Source organism: Eucyclogobius newberryi, unplaced genomic scaffold, assembly GCF_026437365.1.
Source record: "Eucyclogobius newberryi isolate DKJ021-1_F unplaced genomic scaffold, fEucNew1.0.hap1 SCAF_2, whole genome shotgun sequence".
Classification (NCBI taxonomy): domain Eukaryota; kingdom Metazoa; phylum Chordata; class Actinopteri; order Gobiiformes; family Gobiidae; genus Eucyclogobius; species Eucyclogobius newberryi.
Window position 1 is genome coordinate 47,273,614 of NW_027315834.1, and position 16,507 is coordinate 47,290,120.

The following is a 16,507-nucleotide window of genomic DNA, read 5'->3' on the forward strand; positions in this document are numbered from 1 at the left end:
GAGGAGAGAAGAGAGGGGGGGAGAGAGGAGAGGAGAGAGAGGGGGAGAGAGAGGGGGAGAGAGGAGAGAGGGGGAGAGAGAGGGGGAGAGAGAGGAGGAGAGAGAGGAGGAGAGAGAGGAGGAGAGAGGAGGAGAGAGAGGAGGAGAGAGAGGGGGAGAGAGGAGAGAGGGGGAGAGAGAGGGGGAGAGAGGAGGGGAGAGAGAGGAGGAGAGAGGAGAGAGGGGGAGAGAGAGGGGGAGAGAGAGGAGGAGAGAGAGGAGAGAGGGGGAGAGAGAGGGGGAGAGAGGAGGAGAGAGAGGAGGAGAGAGAGGGGGAGAGAGGAGAGAGGGGGAGAGAGAGGGGGAGAGAGGAGAGAGGAGGAGAGAGAGGGGGAGAGAGAGGAGGAGAGAGGAGAGAGGGGGAGAGAGAGGGGGAGAGAGAGGAGGAGAGAGGAGAGAGGAGGAGAGAGAGGAGGAGAGAGGAGGGGAGAGAGGAGAGAGGGGGAGAGAGAGGAGGAGAGAAGAGAGGGGGGAGAGAGGAGAGAGAGGGGGAGAGAGAGGGGGAGAGAGGGGGAGAGAGAGGGGGAGAGAGGAGGGGAGAGAGAGGAGGAGAGAGGAGAGAGGGGGAGAGAGAGGGGGAGAGAGAGGAGAGAGGGGGAGAGAGAGGGGGAGAGAGGAGAGAGGGGGAGAGAGAGGAGGAGAGAGGAGAGAGGGGGGGAGAGAGGAGGGGAGAGAGGAGAGAGGGGGAGAGAGAGGAGGAGAGAGGGGGAGAGAGAGGAGGAGAGAGGAGAGGAGAGAGGAGAGGGAGGGGGAGAGAGGAGGAGGGGAGAGAGAGGAGGAGAGAGGAGGGGAGAGAGGAGAGAGGAGGAGGAGGACGGGAGAGAGAGGAGGAGAGAGGAGAGGAGAGAGGAGGAGAGGGTGAAAGAGAGGGGAAGAGAGGGGAAGAGGGGAGAGAGGAGATGAGAGAGGAGGGGGAGAGAGAGGGGAGAAAAGAGGGGAAAGGGGAGGAGAGAGAGGAGGGGTGGAGGAGGAGAGAGGGGGAGAGAGGAGAGGAGGAGAGAAAGGAGAGAGGGGGAGAGATGAGGTGGGGAGAGAGGTGGGAGAGAGGAGAGAAGAGGAGAGGAAAGAGGAGGGGAGAGAGGACGGGAGAGGAGGAGAGAGGGGGAGAGAGGAGAGGAGGAGAGAAAGGAGAGAGGGGGAGAGATGAGGTGGGGAGAGAGGTGGGAGAGAGGAGAGAAGAGGAGAGGAAAGAGGAGGGGAGAGAGGACGGGAGAGGAGGAGAGAGGGGGAGAGAGGAGAGGAGGAGAGAAAGGAGAGAGGGGGAGAGATGAGGTGGGGAGAGAGGTGGGAGAGAGGAGAGAAGAGGAGAGGAAAGAGGAGGGGAGAGAGGACGGGAGAGGAGGAGAGAGGGGGATAGGAGGGAGGGAGAGAGGAGGGAGAGAGGAGGAGAGGAGAGGGGGAGAGAGGAGGAGAGGAGAGAGCAGGGATGGGGGAAGAACAACAAACCATCAACAGGGCAAAGAGAAGGAGAGAGAGGGGGAGAGAGGAGGGGAGAGGAGGAAAGGGGAAGAGAGGAGGAGAGGGGAGAGGAGAGAATAGGAGAGGTGAGGGGGAGAGAGGAGGGGAGAGGGAGAGGAGGAGAGGAGAGGGGGAGAGGAGAGAGCAGCAGTGGGGGAAGAACCACAAACCATCAACAGGGCAATAAGGAGGTGAGAGAGGGAGAAAACAGGTGTAGAGAGGCCCACTCACCAGGATGAGTCATCCTGGTGTGGAGTGCAGCCTCTTCCCTGTTTTAGCTCCTCCTCCAGAAGCACTCTGCACCTGAAACACTTTCAATCAGAAATAAAATACATGTTATACAACTATATTTAAACATTAATAATTACATATGTTATTATTGTATATAATATATATATAGTTTTATAGACTTAGAATAATGGTTAAAACAATATTAAAGCTTGAGTACCTGACTTTCAAACCATAACTCTAACTGTGGCCCGGGGGCCAAATGTGGCCCTCAGACCAATTTTTCTTGGCCCTCTGGCGTCTGTCGGCCCGAACAACAAAAAGAAGTACTTTTTACTGTAGAATCGGAAACATTCAAACATGTTTCCGATTCATTTTCTTTCATGTCTCCAAGTGTCACATGACCAGACTTTACATACTTCAGACTTTATTCTTTGGACTTTCACTTCAATATTGGGTTGGACCACCCGAGCTTCAAAGGGAGGACCACCCGAGCTTCAAAGGGAGTACCCCTGAGCTTTAAAGGGAGGACCACCCGATCTTCAAAGGGTGGACCACCCGAGCTTCAAAGGGAGGACCACCCGAGCTTCAAAGGGAGTACCCCTGAGCTTTAAAGGGTGGACCAACCGAGCTTCAAAGGGAGGACCACCCGAGCTTTAAAGGGAGGACCACCCGAGCTTTAAAGGGTGGACCAACCGAGCTTCAAAGGGAGGACCACCCGAGCCTTAAAGGGCGGACCACCCGAGCTTTAAAGGGCGGACCACCCGAGCTTCAAAAGGTGGACCACCCGAGCTTCAAAGGGAGTACCCCTGAGCACTTGCACTGGATTGGCCATGTCCAATGTGTCGCCGTCTGTCAAGTTCTTTTTTTATTCAACACACAATAAGGGCGCCATCTTTATCAAGTCGAAAGCGCAGAGTCGGAAGGCCGGCGGCCCGCGAGGGCCGTTGGATGCCGCTTGCGGCTTTAATTCTTTCTTCTTTCTTCTTCTCGGGACCAACCCCCCTATTTTTCACCCAGTGAACATTGACGAAAAGTCACAAAATTGTTCACACCTCTAAAAATCGTGCCTCTCTACATTCTGGCTATTTCCCTTTTCTAAAATAAAAAAAATTGGCGCGTCAGCGCCCCCAAATGTACCAAAAATGCATTGAGAGATGGGAAATGACCCAAAAAAAATCTGATCGTAGAATCATAAAATTTGGCGCCGAGGTAGATGGTGACAAGAGAAGTAAAAAATATTATTACGGCAACGCCGTCCGCCCAACCAAATGTCGGCCATATTGCTTCAAAAATGGCTAAACATGACTTCGGAGTTTTTCCAAACGTCGTACTTTTACAAACTCCTCCCAGGGCGTTGGCCCTAAAAAGCTGAAATTTGGTGAAAATGCTACTGAGGAGTGGGACATCAAAAGTTATCCAAATTACATTGATACCTGTCATGGTCTCTGTGCGGCGAAGCCGCAAACTGTAGCTAGAATTTCAGAAATCTCCCATATTTAAAATTTCTGCCGTTTGCGCAGATAAAGTCCGAATTGCGTCAAATTAGAATCAGTTGTTAAACTCTTTGCCCTAAACCTACTTGAAGTGAAATAAATTCATTTGGCGCCACAGCGCCCCCTACAGATTTTATATGGAGGTTAAATGTTTAGTTTTGCGAAATTATATGAAATTTGACACACAACTCAATTTTAGCATCCCCATCAAAAAAGTCAATGAGACCCATGTCATAATTGTTATGGCGTTGCCGTAACGATGACCGAAACCTTTCATGTTATTCCAATGGGGAAATCGCCAGAACATGTTTACACTTTAGACTTTCACAAACTCCTCCCAGGGCGTCAGCCCTATTAACCTGAAATTTGGTGAGACTCATCATCATGGGTGGACCATCAAAAGTTATCCACATTTTCATTCAAAGAGTCACGGCGTCTGTGCGGCAAAGCCGCACATTTTGCCAAGAATTCAAAATAAAATAGCTTTTTGATGGTAAAACAAAGGGGAGAAGATGTGACAGCGTCACAGATTCAGCAGTAGGCGTAATAAAAGGACAATTGGGGCGCGTTAGCGCCCCCTCCTCTTGCGGCGTGGCGGCGGCGTGGCGAGGGCCGATCATTGCCGCTTGCGGCTATATTTGTTATTATTGTCTTATTTTTAGTTTGGTCCTGACAGTGTTGTTTAGTAGCTCTCTCACATATCCTTAGTAGTTTCAATCCATGGCCACTGTCCTCCATATCAATAGAACTGTTTGATTTAATTCAATATAATGTATTTTGTGCACAGCCTCAAACCCTTTGCACGAGTGTGAGAAGAACCTGACCTCTCAATGCATCACCAGATGACGCTGTTCACCAACACTTTTCCAAATTCAGTTTCATTTTCTATATATATTTTTTTATTTTTCTTTTTTTGTGTGTGACGCCAGTTCAGAGATTTAAGACATTATTTTAGAACACTTTAATGACGTCACAAATACCCACATGTCACGAATATTCCGAGAGACGTTATTTACATGAGAAACTACAGGTTGGAATAAAAGCATAAAGCTACCGTTAATAATATACGGAAATAAACCTGTGCCCTTCAAAATAAATGAAAAAAAAAAAGTTCACTGTTGAAGCGTAGCCTGTAGTGTATGTCCTTTACATGCTGCGTGGCTGAATCAAAACAACAACAACAACAACAACAACAACAACAACAACAACAACACATTTGATTAAAGGTTGAAGAAAACATGCTAAATAACAAAATAACATACGGAAGAAGAGCACGTTTACATTTTCTTTGCCAAATGCCCCACGTCTTGTTGAAACTAAAGGGGATCGTAATGGAAGGCGGGGCAGTGTTTCTCAACCAGGGGTGTGGGGCCCCTGGGCACGTAGCATACAGTAAAAACATAACTTCTCTAACATTGTACAAGGCCATACATCTGCATAACTCTAGGGACAATCAATACAAACCTTTGGAACAATGCAAAGTCTGGTTCACTGATTGCTCTGTAGATGTGTCAACATTATATTCATTATGTGCATTACTGGAGCATAATGTGAATCACTAGTGCAAATAGTCACTTATTGTACACAATAGATTTGTAGTCTTATAGTTTTACTCTTGCACTTGCACAGCGTTGTATTTATTATCTTCACTGTCCAGGCCACCCAAGCCTTTCTGTGTGAGGTTTGCATGTTTCTCTCTGTGTGTGGCATCGTCAGGATGAATAATTAATATTTCTGCTGCAGCAGGAGTTAGGTTGCATATGTGCTGCAGCTCTACCACTGAGCCATCACAATAAGCCAAAAACACCGAAACACGCAGATTTAACAGGTGCTTTAACTGTTATTATTCATTGTTTCATGCTGCACCACATCACTGAAACAAATTCCTATATTTTGTTTATCTATTATTATTTTTATTTTTTAAATTGAAAATACACAATACAAAAATTATTCAAGGCAATATCATTACATGTCCTGAGATAAGTAAAAAATGAATAAATAAATATATATATGTAAAATATATTTTTTTTAAATCCAGTCAAGGTCATTCCACTTTAAAGACTTAAGGCATTACATTTTTTTTAGAATAACAAAAATGTATGAGCAGATAGAGAAAAATCTCCAACAAATATACTGTCATTTTTTTTAGAGAATTGACAGAAAATAAATACATTTTAAATTCAAAATTTCTTGTTCGCGATAATGATTTTGATTCTGGCTTTTATTTTCCAACCGTTGACCGGAAGCAGTCGCGCGCAGCACTTCCTGCTGACGCCGCCGCGCCGGAGCCGCCGTCAGCGCCGCCGTCAGAGCCATGCAGGCGGCGTCACTGCGCGTTTACCTCCCGCTCCGCGCTTTCTGGAGCGCGTCAGCTTCAAACGCGGAGCCGCAATCTCTGGTTTCCAGCGCCACTTTTTAAAACGCGCCTTTTTACAAAAAACGCCACGTCAACGCGGCTGTTCTGGACGGAACGCGGCACGAGCGGAGCTAAAGCGGCTGAAGCTAAAAATAAAGGTTGAATGCTAACGGCTAGCGGCTAACAACAAGCGCCCGTCACCGGAGGACCGAGGAGGATCCGCGGCGGCGGCGGCGGCGGCGGCGGCGGCGGCGGCTTCTTCTTCCTGGGTTTAGTCGCACCGAGCACCGACCTCCTCCCCGCTGCGGACGTGACGAGGTAAGGCCAAATACCGCACGGTTACGTCGCGGAAAACGCAATGTGTCGGCGTGAAAATGTGGTGTAAATGGCTCGTTGACTTCAAGTGTCCTTATGTAAGAAGTGAGAGAATCTGCGACATCTGCATCTGTGGAACATCTGTGCGAGGCATGTGATGAGCTGGAGATCTACAGGAGCTTACACACTATTAGAGACTCTTACACGTGCTTAAACATGCTTAAACATGCTTAAACATGCTTAAACATGCTTAAATATGTCTATGTTCAGGACATAAGAGGGTCATAATAAAACATGTCCATAAACTGACATCACATCTAATGCTGATTGTGTCAAGTCTTTATGGCCCAAATCAAGCAACCATTTTGAATTTCAAGGGTAGAAATGTTTGCTTTTATAGCAGAGAGGGCAAAAGACATAATATATATATATGTATTTATGTGATTGTAATGTTTATCTCGCCTATGCAGACTTTTTTTTATTGAATCAAAGTGAAACAAATCCACACACGTCCAATTATCATCAACAATACACTTTATTTGTCATTATTCCCAAACTAGAAGGCTTCAGTCGGCACATTTCAACCTTTATTTGGTTCATAATGTATTTAAAGTCTTTAATGTACGATAGAAATAATGACTGAATTAGTGGATTAAATGATAAACTGTTGTGTTTGTCCAAGAAACCTAAAAAAGCAACGTTTTACTTCATCACAAAAGCTCAGTTTCTGCCACAATCTCCTGTGAAATGAACAAATAATGTGAAATACATCTGTAAATCTCTTTAAACTCTATATTTACTGTTTGAGTACTTTTCCCTTTGACAAAACTCCCTCGGTTCTTCATATTTTGTGATCATTCGAGGCCAAACCGCACTTATCCTCTGATCACGCTTCACTGTTGCCTCCAGTCGTTTCCATTCTAGAATGTTAGATGTTTTTGTGATGTTTTTGTGATGTTTTTGAAGCTTTAAAGTCCGTGCTAGAATCTGTGATGTTTGAAGTTGCTAATGGAAGTTGTAAAAGGACGGGTCACTGCTGTGTGAGGAACGAATGAGGAAGTGGTTTGCTTACGCCACAGTGGGCTTGTCAAAAGTATGAAAAATCATGCACTAAAACGACATTTGAACTAGTGTTGATGCTCAAAACATTCTAGAAAAAATTTGACTTTTCCTGAACAGTTTTAGGACAATCTTGAGCAGAACTAGTCAAAGACACAGGGTAAAAATGAAGAAAGTACTGTTATTATTTTGTAATGTCAGTCTATAGTGTAAAAAAAGAGTGTTTTATTGTCATTGTGATATTTAAATTGCGTTGGTTGTGTGGTTATTGTTGTTTTGAATGTTTTGCGGTTCATTTTGAGCTCTTTGCTCGTCTTCCTGATGCGGTTCTTAACTGTGAATGGCAAATAAACCTGAACTTCAAACTGTTCTTTAGGATTGACATGGAGAACGTTCGTGTTGTGACACTTTGGCCGCGTCACGCTGAGATATTTGTTAATCAGATTCCAGATCAGTTGAGCAGATCTTGACTCAGACGTGTCATAATCGGGGCTTTAGCACATTTGTCGTACGTTACATTTTGTTGCTTTCATACAAGGAAAATGAATTTATATCAATGAATCTGTTCAGGAGGATCAGAAAAAGGTTTTATTGCAATTGTCAGTGAACAAAGATAACAAAACTCAACATACAACAATTAATAATAATAATAATAATAATAATAATAATAGCAAAATATAGTAGAAAAAGCTTCAGTTGTAGTCATCTGGACTCAGTTTGAAAAAATAGACGTTTCGACTCTCATCCAAGAGTCATTGTCAATAACAGAATTTAGATCGAGAACTCCGATATTAATACTGTTCTGTGGTAAGACCCGCCCATTGGGAGGAGCCTTCCTGAAGTAGAAAGAGTTGTTTGTTTCAACAGAAACTCCCCCCTTGTATCTACCGAGCTAGCCTATTCAGAATCTTAATGGGCTGTTAGAATCCTCTTTGTCTTTGTGAGACCCTGGCTCAATAGCAAAATATGTCCAATAAAGCATGCAGAAGATTAAGGATTCAAATCAAAATAGCCACAGCGGCCGGTAAGTATTGTGACAGGCCTATGATTAGAGGAAAAAATGTTCCCGTGTTTTATACGATATTTTTCATAGATATTTCTTACTTTAATTTGAATAATACTTAGTTTGTCCTTGGGCAGTGAACTCCACGTCCAGATCCTGCAGTGAGACGCTCCTGCAGCTCGTTGTAAACCCTGTGAGCGTCTGCTGCTGGGAGTCTGGGCTCCACTGTAATCGAGCGGATTTGAATGTGGTCTAGTCGGTTTAGTTGATTTGGTTTGTCAGTAAATATAGTACATGCATTCCCTGTGCATTGACGTGTTATTAGCAAAGCGCTAAACCCATCTATATTATCCAGTTTTGCTAAACGTGCACTGACAAGACAAGAAAAGTACTAGTAAATTGTGAATTTGTTCTGTATCTTTCTTACAAATATGCAATTCATTCCCAAATCTTCAACACTTTTCTGTTCATATGAATCCCACTCAGTATCTATAAAAGGATGCAACGTAACAACAACTAAGATCGACCAATTAAATGACTAAACGACTAAATAAATGAATGACATCTACTGCAGGGATGCATAAGCAGATTAAAATCACCCCTAATAATCAGACCTAATATTGCATCTGTTATAAAGGATCCTTCACGTTTCCGTTCTCCCTCGGCCCACTTTGTAGCTACTTTCCCGGACCACTTGACCCGATTTCTCCGGCTCGTTTCGGCGGCAGAAGCTCGCACGTCACTCGCACGGCCCCCGCGACCTCACGGGCCGCTCGCCGCTCATCTCCGGCCTCCCCGGCGCGTCTCCGGTTCCACTTTCACCCACGGCACCAGAAACGGGACACTTACGCACCAGAAAGAAACAGCTCTTTCCTGATTGTGCGGGACAGGCCATGCGTCCGCCGCGTCTCCGCTGCGTCTCCGCCCGTAATCCGAGTCCGCGCGGTCGAGCAGTGCCGTCGTCAACGGTGATGAGAGCGTTCTCCCTCCGTGCGCGAGCCGAGATGCAGAATCGCCGCTTCAGAATACGACTAAATCTGAACTAAACCAGCGTGAACCCGGCGTAAAAGATGTGTGCAGCCAAATACTCGTTTTACATGTCTCCGAGTCTTTTTGAGTCAATAAACCAAATAAACAAATACAGCAAATGTTTTTGGCAGTTTGTAAAACATGTCTGAATGTTACTTCTTTAAAAAAGTCTTCGAAGTCGTTGCAAAGTCAAAAAGGGCGAAGTGCGAACGGGCGAAGTGCGAACGGGCGAAGTGCGAACGGGCGAAGTGCGAACGGGCGAAGTGCGAACGGGCGAAGTGCGAACGGGCGAAGTGCGAACGGGCGAACGGGCGAACGGGCGAACGGGCGAACGGGCGAACGGGCGAAAGAATGAGATGTAGAAAAAGGTTCAGTTGTATCATCTGGACTCAGTTTAGAAAAAGTTAGACGTTTCGACTCTCATCCAAGAGTCATTGTCAATAAGCGAATTTAGGCCGTGAACTCAGATATTTATTCTATTCTGTGGTAAGTCCGGCCCATCGGGCGGGCCCTCCTGAAGGAGAAACAATTGTCTAGAAACATCTAGCTTTTTCTAAACTGAGTCCAGATGAAACAACTGAGCCTTTTTCTACAATGGAACACTCCTGGACGAATGAGGGACACCCACAGATTTCAAAGAAGTCGTTTCATGTCCCAGAGCTCCGAGTCGAGCCCCAGGTCGAGCCCCGAGTCGAGCCCCGAGTCGAGCCCCGAGTCGAGCCCCGAGTCGAGCCCCGAGTCGAGCCCCGAGTCGAGCCCCGAGTCGAGCCCCGAGTCGAGCCCCGAGTCGAGCCCCGAGTCGAGCCCCGAGTCGAGCCCCGAGTCGAGCCCCGAGTCACTGACCTTCAAGTCCAAGCCACGACTTGCACGTCTACAATCTCGAAATGTAGAAGTTAGAAGCAATACACCTGAGAGGAAAACATCCATCTTTTAGTAGCGGTGCGGACTCGAGCCAGACGCGGGGGAAGACTCAGGACTTGCTTTGGACTTCAGTCAAAAAGAGAACACTCATTCCAACATCTAACCAAACAGTCGAGTTACATTTGACAGGAACAAACCTCTGCATTCTACTAAAAGATGGACGTTTTAAGCTAGAACCAGTCATCGTCATCAAACTTTTCCAAATTCCAACGTGGCGATGAAAGCGAGCACTACTTGGTCCACGTCCCGGGGCCTCACGTGTCCCCGCGGTTCCTCCTTCCGTGTCCTGAAAAAGGCTGCTGTGATAAGAAACCAGATCGCTCCGTTTAAGGCTCGCGGAACTAGAGTTACTTCAATTACTTTCTGTTGCTTAACTCCGCAGCAGTGCGTCGCCGAGGAGGAAAACCAATACCAGACATTCCACACATATTTGTACACGGCGTCGTGAGAAGACTGCAGCGAGGCCCCGTGACCTCTGCGACTACTGCGAGCGAAGTCGTACAGTTATTCACGTTTGTAGATCATTTACCACGAGTGTAACTGTGGAGACGGCAAACATTTTCCCTCACGATCTTGCAGCCGACGCCATAATATTTCAGCCCTTTTAATGAATATAATATACAATAATTTTAGCCCTAATTGAGGTAAAAGTGGGATATAAAAAAGACCAGATTAAAAGTAAAATAAAACATTAAACAAACATAATCTTTCCAATAGGGACGTCAAGATCATAAGGTTTATCGATAATTGTGATTATTTACGTCATAATGTAATAGTAATGACAAAAAAAAGATTTGAAAGGAAAAATGTATGTCATTTCTTTAATAATTGATAGAAAAGCAGACATTTTTAAACCAAATTAGGTATTTTTTTTTAGTTCAATTAAAATAAATTTGACGATTTTAGAAGCAAAATGAAGTCTTTTCTGCTCAACCTTTGCTTAAAATGGCAAACTTAAATGCAACGTGGTTTTTTATCTTGCTGTTTCTGTCAAATTAATCATTCAGAGAGTTTGATTTCATAAAGCGGGTCACGTACTGAGGAGCAGTAAAGAGTTTTAAAACCAGAAAGAAAACGTAGGATTTTGATTGCCGTTTTGGTCATGATGATGATCGCGAACAATCGTCAAAAAACGCTGTAAATGTTCATCCTCAAAATAATCACTACACTCACATGTGAAAGCAAATGAGCGCAGCAAGTATCATTTTTGCAATTTCGCTCTTGATTTTCACGATACCTCAACATTAACTCGCTCATTTGACCACAATTCGATCGTATCACGTTTTAAAAAGGAAGCAATTCAGTGCTGGTTTTACAATCCTGCAGGAGCCGCCAGACATGGATTTCCATACTTTCCGGCCCATACAAATTTGCACGTGGCGTCGGAAGGGTAAGAATAGCCATGTCATTTTCCATTCAAATGTACTTTCCCGTTGAAGCCCGGAAGCCTCGCGCAGCTCCACATTTGACTGGCGCTAATGGGCTGGAGCTGCCTCTGTGGAGACTCCAGGTTCATATGAATGACCGGTACAAAGCGCGGTTCTAATGTTGTCATGGAATTGTATCGAGATGGATTTGAGTCGCTCCAGTGGACAATAAAGCAACTGCTGGTCACAACTGGACGCTACGGCATTGAGTAGGTCAGACGATTTGTCATGTCTCAGTGTGAAGGAGCGTTTACATTTTTATTTCATTTATTTCATTTATTTCATTTATTTCATTTATTTATTTTATTTATTTTATTTATTTTATTTATTTTATTTATTTTATTTATTTTATTTTATTTTATTTTATTTTATTTTATTTTATTTTATTTATTTGTTATCTATGTTATCTATGTTATTTGTTTTATTTATGTTATTTAGGCCCGAGCCCCAGCAGGGCGGAGGGCCTATTGCTCCCGCAACGCTGCCGAAGGCAGCGTTGCAACTGTCTGACCAAACATGCGGGCTGCGCCCGCATGTTTGGTGCCCCGTCGCCCCTGGCAAGTACAGTGAACTAGCCCATGCCGAAGGCATGGATCATGCATACTTACTCCTGCTATGACAGAAATAGTCAACAATTTGTGAATGGGCGTAGCCCATTCACAAATTGTTGACAACAGCAGCGCGAAGCGCTGCATTCCTCCAAAAACCCTCCTGGCATCGTCCTGTACGCGAGAATCCATGCCGCAGGCATGGGCCATGCTTGTATCTGCTCAAATCAATGGAAGTCTATGGGGAGTGGGCGGGGCATCCCGACGGAATGGGGAGTGACGAGCGCGTAAGCGCTCGTAATGATGATTCCACCCCATGGCGGCATGGGGAAGGCTTAGAGCTTTCAAACGATGTATAATTTGTTGTTATAGTGGAAACGGCTATATTGTTTTTGCTAAAAATATTATTAGGCCCGAGCGCCACAAGCTGGCGAGAGGCCTATTAATCTCGTAAGGCCGTGCGAAGCACGGCTGCGAAAGTGCGCACGTAGTGCGCACTAAATCGAGCGCGAAGCGCTCGCCCACTTCCAAACACTCACTAACGCACTCCTCCACTCATGCACGCCCCGTGCATACTAATTAGTTGTAGGAAAATGGAACATTACCGTTGTAAACGGGCGAAGCCCGTGCAAAAGTTCGCACTAAACGAGCACTTTACATTGGGATGACGACCGCGAAGCGGTCGTCATCCCCATATAAAGCACTCATTTGCGCTAAGTAGCTCACGAATACGTTCCCCATCTCTTGCATGTTCCGTGCATATAAGCATGTAAGGCAAAAATTGAACATTATTACTGTATAGAGGGCCAAAAACACAAAGTGGGCGGAGCCCACTCAAAATTATCGAAAGTACCCGTCAGTGACCAGGGACCCACACCATGAGGTAGGAAAGCGCGAGCGCTTTCCGAAAATGTATAGTTTATGATATTTGAAAAATGGGAAACATTGTTTTCGCATCGGAATATTATTCTTTCTTTCTTTCTTCTTCTTCTTCTCGGGACCAACCCCCCTATTTTTCACCCAGTGAACATTGACGAAAAGTCACAAAAATTTGCACGCCTCTAAAAATCGTGCCTCTCTACATTCTGGCTATTTCCCTTTTCTAAAATTAAAAAAATTGGCGCGTCAGCGCCCCCAAATGTACCAAAAATGCATTGAGAGATGGGAAATGACCCAAAAAAAATCTGATCGTAGAATCATGAAATTTGGCGCAGAGGTAGATGGTGACAAGAGAAGTAAAAAATATTATTACGGCAACGCCGTCCGCCCAACCAAATGTCGGCCATATTGCTTCAAAAATGGCTAAACATGACTTCGGAGTTTTTCCAAACGTCGTACTTTTACGAACTCCTCCCAGGGCGTTGGCCCTAAAAAGCTGAAATTTGGTGAAAATGCTACTGAGGAGTGGGACATCAAAAGTTATCCAAATTAACTGCGAAGCCGCAAACTGTAGCTAGAATTTCAGAAATCTCCCATATTTAAAATTTCTGCCGTTTGCGCAGATAAAGTCCGAATTGCGTCAAATTAGAATCAGTTGTTAAACTCTTTGCCCTAAACCTACTTGAAGTAAAATAAATTCATTTGGCGCCACAGCGCCCCCTACAGATTTTATATGGAGGTTAAATGTTTAGTTTTGCGAAATTATATGAAATTTGACACACAACTCAATTTTAGCATCCCCATCAAAAAAGTCAATGACTCATGTCATAATTGTTATGGCGTTGCCGTAACGATGACCGAAACCTTTCATGTTATTCCAATGGGGAAATCGCCAGAACATGTTTACACTTTAGACTTTCACAAACTCCTCCCAGGGCGTCAGCCCTATTAACCTGAAATTTGGTGAGACTCATCTTCAAGACCATCAAAAGTTATCCACATTTTCATTCAAAGAGTCACGGTGTCTGTGCGGCAAAGCCGCACATTTTGCCAAGAATTCAAAATAAAATTGCTTTTTGATGGTAAAACAAAGGGGAGAAGATGTGACAGCGTCACAGATTCAGCAGTAGGCGTAATAAAAGGACAATTGGGACGCGTTAGCGCCCCTTCCTCTTGCGGCGTGGCGGCGGTGTGGCGGCGGCGTGGCGGCGGCGTGGCGAGGGCCGATCATTGCCGCTTGCGGCTATATTTATTTTTATTTTTCTTGTTCTTCTGCTTTTTGAGCTCTAATTTGACCCCCTGAACATGCTCAAAAACTCACCAAACTTTGCCCAAAATTCAGAATCGGCGAAAAAATTGATTTTTTTCTGGGCCATTTTTTTTTTCGTTAAAAAATGGCGCGACAGCGCCACCGACAAAAGTCAAAATACATTGCGCCTATGGGAGACGCCCCGAGGTCAACTTTGTCGTAAAGCTACGAAATTCGGGACACACATTCCTCTCGTGAGGACAAAAAAAAAATATTATTGTGGCCACGCCCCCAGACTTACCCTATGGCCGCCATCTTCCTTTGAAAATGAAAACAAGCTGAGTTAGCCATTTTGTTTACGTCAAACTTTGACGAACTCCTCCTAGGGCGTTTTGCCCACCGACTTCAAAATCGGCGTACGTCCTCTGGACAAGTGGGACATCTAAAGTTATCCAATTTTTTGAGATACCTTTTACGGTCTGTGTGCGGCGCAGCCGCAAAGTTGGACAACTTATTTTGGAATATTGCAGATCTAAAAATTGTTCCCATTTGATCAAAACCAGTCCGATTAGGACCAAATTTGAATCAGTTGTTAAACTTTCTAGTTTGGACCAGTTTAGGCTGACAAAATTGAAATGGGCGTGATAGCGCCCCCTACAGAGTGACCTTTAAATTAACATTGAAGGTCAAAAATTAGTTTTACCAAAATTGTCTAAACTTTACCCAAAATTCTACTTTGCCGTCCCAATCACAAAAGCCAATCACAAAAATGCCTAATTTTTTACGGCGTAGTCGTAGCGATGACAGAAACCTCCCATGTTATCCCTATGGGAAAACCACAAAATCTCTCAAATTACCACATTTTTATGTTTTACACTTTAACGAAGTCCTCCTAGTGCGTTTTGCCCACCAACCTCAAAATCGGTGTATGTCCTCTAGACAAGTGGGGCATCTAAAGTTATCCAAATTTTAAGGATAGCTTTTACGGTCTCTGTGCGACGGAGCCGCAAACGTTTCCCAGAATTCTGACTATTTGGCCTTCAGAGTGGTCTATAAACAATAGAGTTTTTCCAAATGACATGATATTTTGAACAAAATTCTAATTTGCCATCCTGATCATAAAAGTATGAGAGCCAAAGTCATATTTTGTACGGCGTAACCGTAGCGTTGACAGAAACATCCCATGTTATCCTTATGGGAAAATCGTAGAATCGCTCAAATCACCACATTTTTACGCTTCACACTTTAACAAACTCCTCCGTGGGCAATAGCTCGATCAAGCTTTACTTTGGGAAATATCATCTACACAAGCGCGGCATCAAAAGTTATCCATATTTTTATTCCAAGTGCTAAGGTCTCTGTGCGGCGGCGCAGCAAATTTGACTGACACTTGTGTTCATTTGCACTGGATTGGCCATGTCCAATGTGTCACCGTCTGTCAAGTTCTTTTTTAATTCAACACACAATAAGGGCGCCATCTTTATCAAGTCGAAAGCGCAGAGTCGGAAGGCCGGCGGCCCGCGAGGGCCGTTGGATGCCGCTTGCGGCTTTAATTGTTTTATTTGTCCTCTGAGTCACTGTGAGTCCCAAAAGCAGCTGGTTGTATACTTCTGTATACTTCTCATAATGACTGCATAAAGCCGCATGAATTGTCTCGTTTCCTCCGCACGCCGGCGCCCCGCACGGCTCCGCCCCGCACGGCTCTGCCCCGCACGCCGCCGCCCCGCACGCTGCCGCCCCGCACGGCTCCTCCCCGCACCCGCACGGCTCCGCCTCGCACGGCTCCGCCTCGCACGGCTCCGCCCCGCACGGCTCTGCCCCGCACGCTGCCGCCCCGCACGGCTCCTCCCCGCACCCGCACGGCTCCGCCTCGCACGGCTCCGCCCCACACGGCTCTGCCCCGCACGGCTCTGCCCCGCACGCCGCCGCCCCACACGCCGCCGCCCCGCACGGCTCCTCCCCGCACCCGCACGGCTCCGCCCCGCACCCGCACGGCTCCACCCCGCACGCCGCCGCCCCGCACGCCGCCGCCCCGCACGCCGCCGCCCCGCACGCCGCCGCCCCGCACGCCGCCGCCCCGCACGCCGCCGCCCCGCACGCCGCCGCCCCGCACGCCGCCGCCGCCCCGCACGCCGCCGCCGCCCCGCACGCCGCCGCCGCCCCGCACGCCGCCACTGTGGCTTTTATTCACGGTTCAAGGTGACTTTATTTATCCCGTGTTATTGGCTGGTTATTGGTATGTTTGCTACACTACGGGGTTTATGTAACACTTGCAGCACATGTTTGGTCGCCTTTGTGCACACACTGAAGCGCCTTTGTCAGCGGCGTGTTCGTCTGATAACGGCGGATTATTCATTTTCAGCGGCAGAATCTCATCTGGATTAAGGACTGGAGTGTGTCCTAAATACTGTATGTGGTGATCATGAAGTCATCGGACAAGACTGTAAGACATGATGTCGTCCTTAGCAACCGGCCGAGCCTGAACCACTCACCACATGTC

At 46.1% G+C, this 16,507-nt stretch overlaps 1 long non-coding RNA gene across 1 annotated transcript in view; it reads left to right on the forward strand.

Moving 5' to 3' along the window:
- LOC140367088 (uncharacterized) overlaps positions 1–16,507 on the forward strand; it is a 195,268-nt gene that overhangs the window by 139,179 nt on the left and 39,582 nt on the right. The window lies entirely within an intron of this gene.